The sequence below is a fragment of the Somniosus microcephalus genome, chromosome 12, assembly GCF_052327205.1.
Source record: "Somniosus microcephalus isolate GS21.2 chromosome 12, FLI_Smic_1.0, whole genome shotgun sequence".
Taxonomy (NCBI): Eukaryota; Metazoa; Chordata; class Chondrichthyes; order Squaliformes; family Somniosidae; genus Somniosus; species Somniosus microcephalus.
Genome location: NC_140998.1, coordinates 70008329 through 70018880, shown reverse-complemented (window position 1 = coordinate 70018880; position 10552 = coordinate 70008329). Strand labels below are relative to the sequence as shown.

Below are 10552 nucleotides of genomic sequence, written 5' to 3'. Positions count from 1 at the left end.
GAAACCATGCGATCACAATTTACGGCAGCGAGGCAACCGGTACCACTCGCTGTCGTAAAACAACCCCAGTCGTTTCAGAGCAGGTTGCACGCATGCGCGTGGGCAAAGCTGCTCCAGCGTTTTCAGGTAGCAGGTGAGATTAGCGCGTTGATTATGGGGGCACGGGTCTTTAGTCAGAGGCTCGCAGGGAGTTGCCGTTTGGGTCGTTTGTTTTCGGTGATCGCGAGGAAGATTTTAAAAGAGAATTTTAATTGTGGGTTTAATCAAGAGTAGGAGCGAGGCTCGATCCACTTGGGGCCCCGTGGCCGGTAGGTAGGTAGGTAGGTAGGCTGGCGTGCGCGCACTGTTCGGCAGCGAGCCTGGATCCGCGCTCCCGTGAAGCGAGCGGCGCTACCTGGCTGCTGTGTCGCGCCCCCCCATACTCCAGAGGCTGGCACAAGCACAGCTTTTCCGGGCATCTGCTAACTTCCTTCCGCCGCAGCAGAAAGCCCCAGGCCTTTTAGAATCATAGAACGGTTACAGCACGGAAGACGGCTATTCGGCCGTGCCGACTCTCGGCTCGTCCCACTTCTTTTCCCCATGTCCTTGGAATATTTTTTCCTTCAGATACTTATCCAACTCCCTTCTGAAAGATAGGATTGAGTCTGCCTCCACCACCCTTTCAGGCAGTACATTCCAGATCTTAACCACTTAAAGTTTTTTCTTGCATCACCTTTGGTTCTTTTGCCAATCACCTTAAATCCTTGTCCACTGGTTCTTGACCCTTCTACAAATGGGAACAGTTTCTCTCTTACTGTGTCCAGACCCCTCATGATTTTGAACATCTGTTAAATCTCCTCTCAATCTTCTCTGCTCCAAACAGAACATAAGAAATAGGAGCAGGAGTAGGCCAATCGGCCCCTCATGGCTGATCTGATCCTAACCGCCAATCTACTATCACAGAACCATCTCCTGAATCTAACAGAATTAGACACACGAAATAGGAGCAGGATCAGGCTACACGGCCCCTGGGCCCGCTCCGCTACCCACAGGGCCATGGCCGATCCGAACCTAGACTCATGTCCAAATTCTTGCCCACTCCCCGTAACCCTTAATTCCCTTTACTTCTAGGAAACTGTCTATTTCTGTTTTAAATTTATGTAATGGTGTAGCTTCTACAGCTTTTTGGGGCAGCATATTCCATGGACCTACCACCCTCTGAGTGAAGTAATTCCTCCTCATCTCAGTCTTGAAAGAGCAGCCCCTTATTCTAAGACTATGCCCCCTAGTTCTAGTTTCACCCATCATCGGGAACATCCTCCCCGCATCCACCCGATCCAACCCCTTCACAATCTTATACGTTTCAATAAGATTGCCTTTCATTCTTCTGAACTCCAATGAGTAGAGTCCCAATCTACTCAACCTCTCCTCATATGTCCATCCCCTCATCCCCGGGATTAACCGAGTGAACCTTCTTTGTACTGACTCGAGAGCAAGTATGTCCTTTCTTAAGTATGGACACCAAAACTGTATGCAGTATTCCAGGTGCGGTCTCACCAATACCTTGTACAACTGAAGCAATACCTCCCTATTTTTATATTCTATCCCCCTAGCAATGAAAGCCAACATTCCATTGGCCTTCTTAATCACTTGCTGCACCTGCATACTAACCTTTTGAGTTTCGTGCACCAGGACCCCCAGATCCCTTTGTACTTCAGTACTTTCCAGTTTCTTGCCATTAAGATAATAGCTTGCTCTATGATTTTTCCTGCCAAAGTGCATAACCTCACACTTTCCAGTATTGTATTCCATCTGCCAAATCTCTGCCCACTTACTTAGCCTGTCTATGTCCCATTGCAGGTTTTTTATGTCCTCCTCATTCACTACTTTCCCTCCCATCTTAGTATCATCTGCAAACTTTGATATGTTACACTCGGTCCCCTCCTCCAAATTGTTAATGTAGATTGTAAAGAGTCGGGGACCCAGCACCACTAGTTATTGATTGCCATTCTGAGAATGAACCATTTATCCCAACTCTCTGCCTTTTGTTAGATAGCCAATCCTCTATCCATGCCAGAATATTACCCCCAATCCCGTGATTTTTTATCTTAAGCAATAATCTTTTGTGTGGCACCTTGTCAAATGCCTTTTGGAAGTCTAAATACACTACGTCCACTGGTTCCCCTTTATCCACCCTATATGTTACTTCCTCAAAGAACTCCAGCAAATTTGTCAAACATGACTTCCCCTTCATAAAACCATGCTGACTTTGTCCTATTAAATGATGATTATCCAAATGTCCTGTTACTGTCTCCTTAATAATGGACTCCAAAATTTTACCTACCACAGATGTTAGGCTAACCGGTCTATAGTTTCCAGCCTTCTGTCTACTGCCCTTTTTAAATAAGGGTGTTACATTAGCAGTTTTCCAGTCTGCCGGGACCTTTGCTGAGTCCAGGGAGTTTTGGAAAATTATTACCAATGCATCCACAATCCCTACCGCCACTTCCCTCAAGACCCTAGGATGTAAGCCATCAGGTCCAGGTGATTTATCCGCTTTGAGTCCCATTATTTTACCGAGTACCACTTCCTTAGTGACTTTGATCGTGTTTAGCTCCTCCCCCCCCCCCCCCATAGCCCCCTGTTTGTCCAGTGTTGGGATATTCTTGGTGTCCTCTACTGTAAAGACTGATACAAAATATTCATTCAGTGTTTTTGCCATCTCCATATTTCCCACCATTAATTTCCCAGTCTCATCCTCTAAGGGACCAACATTTACTTTAGCCACCCTTTTTCTTTTTATATAACTATAAAAACCTCTTACTATCTGTTTTTATATTTTTTGCTAATTTACTTTCATAATCTATCTTCCCTTTCTTAATCAATCTTTTTGTTATTTTTTTGCTGTCTTTTAAAGTTTTCCCAATCCTCTATCCTCCCACTAGATTTGGCTACCTTATATGCCCTTGTTTTTAGTCGAATACTATCCTTAATTTCTTTACTTAGCCACGGATGGCTGTCTTTTCTTTTACACCCTTTTCTTCTCAGTGGAATATATATTTTTTGGAAGTTGTAAAATAACTCCTTAAATGTACACCACTGATCATGTATCATCTTACCCTTTAATCTATTTTCCCAATCCACTCTACTCAATTCCGCTCTCATACCTTCATAGTCTCCTTTATTCAAGCTTAGCACGCTTGTTTGAGATCCAACCTTCTCAATATGGAATTCAACCATGTTATGGTCACTCATTCCAAGGGGATCCTTTACTAGGACATTTTTAATTAATCCTGTCTCGTTACACAGGACCAGATCTAAGGTTGCTTGCCCCCTGGTCGGTTCAATTACATACTGCTCAAGAAACCCATCCCTAATACACTCAATGAACTCATCCTCAAGGCAGCCCTGCCCAATTTGATTTGTCCAATTAATATGATAGTTAAAATCCCCCATAATTATAGATGTTCCCTTATTACAAGCCTCAACTATTTCCTGATTGATACTCCGTCCAACAGAGTTGCAACTGTTCGGAGGCCTATAGACTACACCCACTAGTGTTTTTTTCCCCTTATTATTCCTTACCTCCACCCAAACTGTTTCATTATCCTGATCTTTTGACCCAATATCATTTCTCTGTATTACAGTGATTCCTTCCTTTATTAACATAGCCACCCCACCTCCCCTTCCTTCCTGCCTGTCCTTCCTGATCGTTAAATAACCTGGTATGTTTAATTCCCAGGCATTGTCACCCTGCAGCCATGTTTCTGTAATGGCCACAAGATCATACCCATATGTAGTTATTTGTGCCATTAACTCGTCTATTTTGTTACGAATGCTACGTGCATTCAGATAGAGAACTTTCAAATATGTTTTGTGACACTTAGTTCCTGCTTTTGCCCTTTTTATTACTTTACCTTTTACTCCATACCTTCTGCCCCTTCCTGACACACTCTGGTTTTTAATTTCCCCACTGCTACCTAAGTCTATGACCTTCTCTGTTGTCATTTTTATTATTTGCTCTCTAGGAACCTCCCCCCCCACTAGTTAGTTTAAAGCCCTCTCTACAGCCCTAGTTATATGATCTGCCAGGACTCCAGTCCCAGCACTGGCCAAGTGAAGCCCGTCCCAACAGAACAGCTCCCTCCTGCCCCAGTACTGGTGCCAGTGTCCCAGGAAGCAAAACCCATTTCTCCCACACCAGTCTTTGAGCCACGCATTTAACTCTCTAATTTTATTTGTCCTAGCCAAATTCGTTCGTGGCTCAGGTAATAATCCAGAGATTATTACCCTTGAGGTTCTGTTTTTTAATTTGACCCCTAGCTGTTCATACTCCTTTAACAGAACCGGCTTCCTAGTCCTATCTACGTCGTTTGTACCAACATGGACCACGACAACTGGATCCACCCCCTCCCACTGCAAGTTTCTTTCCAGCCCAGAGGAGATGTCCTTAACCCTGGCACCGGGTAGGCAACACAGCCTTCGGGACTCTCGCTCTCGGCTGCAGAGAACTCTATCTATCCCCCTAATAATACTATCCCCTACCACTCCAACATTTCTAGTTACTCCCCCCTCTTGAATGGCCCCCCCGTTGCTCATCCTCCCTGCAGTCCCTGCTCCCGTCCCCACAGGGAGTAAGAACCTCGAACCTGCTGGACAAGAACAAGGGCTGCGGCTCCTCCAGCTCTACCTCCTGGATCCCCGTACCTACCTCACTGGTAGTCACACCGTCCTGTCCCTGACCATGGGCTACATCTGAATTAATTAACTTCATAGGTGTGATCACCTCCTGATACACAGAGTCCAGGTACTTCTCCCCCTCCCTGATGTGTCGCAGTGTCTGAAGCTCAGACTCCAGCTCATCAACACGGAGCTGGAGTTCCTGTCGCAGCAGACACTTGTCACAGACGTAATCACCGTGAGCCTCAATGGGGTTCACCGGCTCCCACATCTCGCAACAGTAACACATCACCTGCTCCATTCTATGTAATTAATTAAATTTTTTATTGTTAGTTATGGACACCCTCTGCCCGATTATAGATGCTAGTATCCCCTTTAATTAATTGGATTTAATTTAAATCAATCCCTCTAATTACACCAGTTAAATGGTTTACCAACAGTCACTCTGCACCAGAAAGGCCTTATTAACTACAACCCACAGAGTTAAAGTTTGAAAAGAGCACCTAACACCCCACTTACCCGAACTCACACACTTACCCAAACTCACAGCGCTCTCTGCTGACTCCCAGCTTCTCCATTCTATCAACATAACTGAAGTCCTTCATTCCTGGAATCATTCCCGTAAATCTTTTCTGCACCTAAAGTGTGGTGCCCAGAATTGGGGCTGAAAAAATGTTTTATAAAGGTTCATCATAATTTCCACACTTTTGTACTCTATACCTCTATTTATGAAACAAGGATCCCGTAAGCCTTTTTAACTGCTTTCTCAACCTGCCCTACCACCTTCAACGATTTGTGCACACATACCCCCAGGTCTCTCTGTTCATGCACCCCCTTTAGGATTGTACCATTTAGTTTATATGTCCTCTCCCCATTCTTTCTACCAAAATGTACCACTTCACATTTTTCTGCGTTAAATTTCATCTGCCACGTGCCCGCCCATTTCACCAGCCTGTCTACATCTTCCTGAAGTCTATCACTCTCCTCCTCACTGTTCACTATACTTCCAAGTTTTGTGTCACCTGCAAATTTTGAAATTGTGTCCTGTACACCCACGACCAAGTCATTAATATATATCAAGAAAAGCAGTGGACCTAGAAATTACCCCTGGGGAACACCACTGTATACCTTCCTCCAGTCTGAAAAACAACTGGTCCACTGCTACACTCTGTTTCCTGTCACTTAGCCAATTTCGTATCCATGCTGCCACTGTCCCTTTTATCCATGGGCTTCAACTTTTATTGCACCGACACCTTTTTGAACCTTCTGACGACACAGGAAAAGTGATGGATAGCTGGCCCATTGAGTCTGCTCCACACAGTCATGCTGCCTTTGGCATCATGATTTCCAGCATCCCCCCACTCGCCATCAGCCATGTAATCTCCTGGGGGGAGGCAACATTTCTTTGCCAATTTAGAGAGGGAAAAAAATCCAACCCCTATTTCAATCAAAACTAGCCCAGGAGACCACATTGACCATGTTTTGTATTACTTCGTATCTTACCTACCTTTTGTACGCCATAATTTCCGCTCTAGCCAGGAACTGGTGCAGCTCTCTTGAAGATATGCAATGAATCTGCACTCACTGCACAAGCTGGCAACTTGTTCCATAGGTCAATGATCCTCTTGGGAAGAAGAATTTCCTGACATCTAACCTAGTTCTAGCCTTGCATAATTTTTATGCATGATCCCTGGTTCTCCCTAACCCATTTTATTGAAATTATCTATGCTAATGCGGACTTGTCCCTTCACTATTATAAGCAAAACCCCCCACTGCCGCCGCCTCCCCCCCCCCTCCCCCCCCCCAGCCTACACTTTTCTAAAGTAAATAGACCCAGCTTTTCTGCTAACTCTCTTGGCTAGTACTCCTAAAGCAAAATACTTTCTCACTCCACTGAAGTCTCTCTTTGCTTGATTCAGCCCCTTCCTCACCAACTGCTTGCCAGAATTCTCTTCCCAATGTTAGGTCATGTGAAAGAAAAAATAAATAAATTGCATTTATAATAGTACCTTTCACAACCTCGGGACGCTCCAAAACTCTTCAGAGCCAATGAAGTAATTTTGAAGTGTAGTCACTTGCAGGGAAACATGCCAGTCAGTTTGCGCACAGTCCCACACACAGCAGTGAGGTAGTGACCAGATAGTCTGTGAAAGGCACTATATAAATGCAAGTTTTTTTTCAATGATATGGAAACCTTTTAAATGTTATATTTTAAATATACGTTATATCTTTAATACAGCAGGGATCTCAATTAGTGTGTCTTCCCACTTACCAATGCACAAATCAGATGCTAAACTGTTGGAATACTAGTATATTACAAATATTGAAAATGGTCTGACGTAATATTGTATGATACCCTTCTGTTTACATCAACTTTTGCCGTTGTACTTCATATGAATGCTTTCTTGGAACTTGTTAGATGCTGTATTCTAATCCTATAGCTAATAGTTTCAAGTTAATACCAGCATGTGATGGAATAGAGGCTACACAATAGAGGCTGTTGCCTGTTGTAGTCCTAAAGATCTTATGATATTGGGCAAAAATAGTGAAAAAGCTTTTTATTCAAAATATTTTTATTTTAACATTACCATATCAGTTTATTTGGTGAGCTTCAAAGTTTAAATCTCATTCTTATCTGATGGGTAAAGTAATTTATCTTCCTTGTGCAGAGATAAAGAGAAGGCCCTAAATATAGATGGCAATTCATTCTAAAAATATGATGCTTCTTGACCTGAGGTTGATGGCTTTCCTAATCCAACAGCTATTGTTGATATTTATCTACTGACGTTTACAATTGCTGTGCTACTTGGCTTTTCCTCCGCTCAGGTTATAGTCTGCCCCTGTCAATATCTCCGCTCCTTTGAGTCTATAGACGAATATGTATATGTCTATGTGTTAATCTCCTGTGGGGTTGCACATAGGGAGTGTTGCCTTCAAGTGAAGCAGGATTAGAGGGCAGGGATAATTGAACCAAAATGCACAGATGTAATTCAATTCCCATTTAAAATCATACATTCTGCCCTTATTTTGTATAATAGTTTGATTTTATATAATTTATAGTTAATTAGCAAAACTTGCAGCAATTTGGGAAGCAGCAAAATAGAGTTGGTTGGAGCACAGGAGTTTCTTTACACTACAGCAAAAAACCCAGGGGGCAAATGAGAATTTCTTTTACTCAGCGAGTGGTTATGATCTGAAATGCATTGCCTGAAAGGGTGGTGGAAGCAGATTCAATAGTAACTTTCAAAAGGGAATTGGATCTCTACTTAAAAAGGAAAAAAATCGCAAGGCTATGGGGAAAGAGCAGGGGATTGGGACTAATTGGTAGTTCTTTCAGAGAGCAGGCACAGTGGGCTGAATGGCCTCTATGTGCTGATAGCCCCAATTTTAATTGCTCCATCATTGGCAGTGTGCCTTCAGCTGTCAAAGCCCTAAGCTCTGGAATTCCCTCCCTAAGCCCCTTTACCTCCTCCTTAAAACCTACTTCTATGACCAAGCTTTTTTTTTATCTGCCCTAATATCTCCTTAAGTGCCTCGGTGTCAAATTTTGTTCGATAACACTCCTGTGAAGTACTTTGGGATGTTTTACTACGTTAAAGGTGCTATATAAATACAAGTTGTTGTTTGATTCTATAGGCTAAGGAGCTGGGAGATGCAAAATTAAATCTCTGAAGTATCACTAGGGGTGGCAGATGTAATTTTAGTGTGACAAGTTTACATTATAAAAGTGAACATATAGATGTATAATGGAAATGTTGACAACAGGAAGTAAGGTTTTGTGGATAGAAAATGTGCACAGGCATCATTTTTAAATTATAGTTATATACCTGTGACCTTAGTTTGTCTACAAATTAATTCTGGTCTGCTTACACTCTTGCAATTACTGACCTCGCTAATTGACTTCAGCAATTTACAGGCTGGAATCCCACAGGGAGTACGTGAGCATTAACCTTAAAGGGACTAGCCTGTGTGCCACACTCAGACTGCCAAGGGCGATCTTTGTTGATATCAAATCCATTTACTATCATTTCGGCGATATTCACTGTAAGTTGCCTTACAGTGTAGCTGCTGTATAAATAATAAAGCACACTGTCCATTTGAAAATTTATACCAATTGGAGACTGCCTGCTTTTTCACAAGGATTACAAAGAGAAATACAGACGAGGAGGGCCATACGGCTCACCTGGCTCTTCCTGCCTTAGAAACCTATGACCCTCCTTCCCTCAGCAGCCACCCACCTCTGCTCCCCACATCTAACTGCCTCTTGAATTACTTAAATTTCTGCCTCTAGTATCTTACCTTGAAGACCAATGATCACTTTTACTGTGAAGAAATGCTTCCTAACAGCAGTCTGAAACTTGCCTTTTACCAGTTTGTCCCCTTTTCCTGCAGTTGTCATTTAACTTGAAATAATTGTCGGGTTTAGCAAAGCGATCACCCAATCTGTGTTTGGTCTCCCTAATGTAGAGCAGAACGCATCTTGAGCTGCGAATACATTATACTAAGTTGGAAGAAGTACAAGTAAATTGCTGTTTCACCCGGAAGGAGCATTTGGGGCCCTGGACAATGGGAAGGGAGGAGATGAAAGGGCAGGTGTTTCATCTCCTGCTCTTGCATGGAAAGGTGCCGGGGGAGAGAGAGAGAGAGAGACTGGGGGGAGAGAGCGAGAGAGAGAGAGACTGGGGGGAGAGAGCGAGAGAGAGAGAGACCTGGGGGGAGAGAGCGAGAGAGAGAGACTGGGGGGAGAGAGCGAGAGAGAGAGACTGGGGGGAGAGAGCGAGGAGAGAGAGACTGGGGGGGAGAGAGCGAGAGAGAGAGACTGGGGGGAGAGAGAGCGAGAGAGAGAGAGACTGGGGGGAGAGAGAGCGAGAGAGAGAGACTGGGGGGAGAGAGTGAGAGAGAGAGACTGGGGGGGAAGAGAGCGAGAGAGAGAGACTGGGGGGAGAGAGCGAGAGAGAGAGACTGGGGGGGAGAGAGCGAGAGAGAGACACTGGGGGGAGAGAGCGAGAGAGAGAGAGACTGGGGGGGAGAGAGCGAGAGAGAGAGACGGCGGGGAGAAGAGCGCGAGAGAGAGAGACGGGGGGAGAGAGCGAGAGAGAGAGACGGGGGGGAGAGAGAGCGAGAGAGAGAGAGACGGGGGGAGAGAGAGAGACGGGGGGGGAGAGAGCGAGAGAGAGAGACGGGGGGGGAGAGAGCGAGAGAGAGAGAGACGGGGGGGGGGAGAGAGCGAGAGAGAGAGACGGGGGAGAGCGAGAGAGAGAGAGACGGGGGGGAGAGAGCGAGAGAGAGAGATGGGGGGGAGAGAGCGAGAAAGAGAGACGGGGGGAGAGAGCGAGAGAGAGAGACGGGGGAGAGAGCGAGAGAGAGAGACGGGGGGGAGAGGAGAGCGACGAAGAGAGAGACGGGGTGGGAGAGAGCGAGAGAGAGAGACGGGGGGGATGAGAGCGAGAGAGAGAGACGGGGGGGAGAGAGCGAGAGAGAGAGAGGGGGGGAGAGAGCGAGAGAAGAGAGACGGGGGGAGAGATGCGAGAGAGAGAGACGGGGGGGGAGCAAGCGAGAGAGAGAGAGACGGGGGAGAGAAGCAGCGAGAGGAGAGAGACGGGGGAGAGAGCGAGAGAGAGAGAGAGACGGGGGGAGAGAGCGAGAGAGAGAGACGGGGGGGAGAGAGCGAGAGAAGAGAGACGGGGAGAGAGCGAGAGAGAGAGAGAGAGACGGGGGGAGAGAGAGCGAGAGAGAGAGACGGGGGGGAGAGAGCGAGAGAGAGAGACGGGGGGATGAGAGCGAGAGAGAGAGAGACGGGGGGAGAGAGCGAGAGAGAGAGACGGGGGGAGAGGAGCGAGAGAGAGAGACGGGGGGGGAGAGAGCGAGAGAGAGAGAGACGGGGGGGGAGGAG

At 45.7% G+C, this 10552-nt stretch overlaps 1 protein-coding gene across 2 annotated transcripts in view; it reads left to right on the top strand.

Annotated features, from left to right (window-relative positions):
• Positions 1-55: 55 nt before the first annotated feature.
• The window catches only part of bag5 (BCL2 associated athanogene 5), a 46829-nt gene continuing 36332 nt past the window's right edge, over positions 56-10552 (top strand). Inside the window, exon 1 of one of the 2 annotated variants that reach the window (XM_086003058.1) lies at positions 56-133. The gene's annotated coding sequence lies outside the window, so the exon portion shown is untranslated. The remainder of the gene's footprint in view (positions 134-10552) is intronic. The other variant, XM_086003059.1, reaches the window with a different exon arrangement.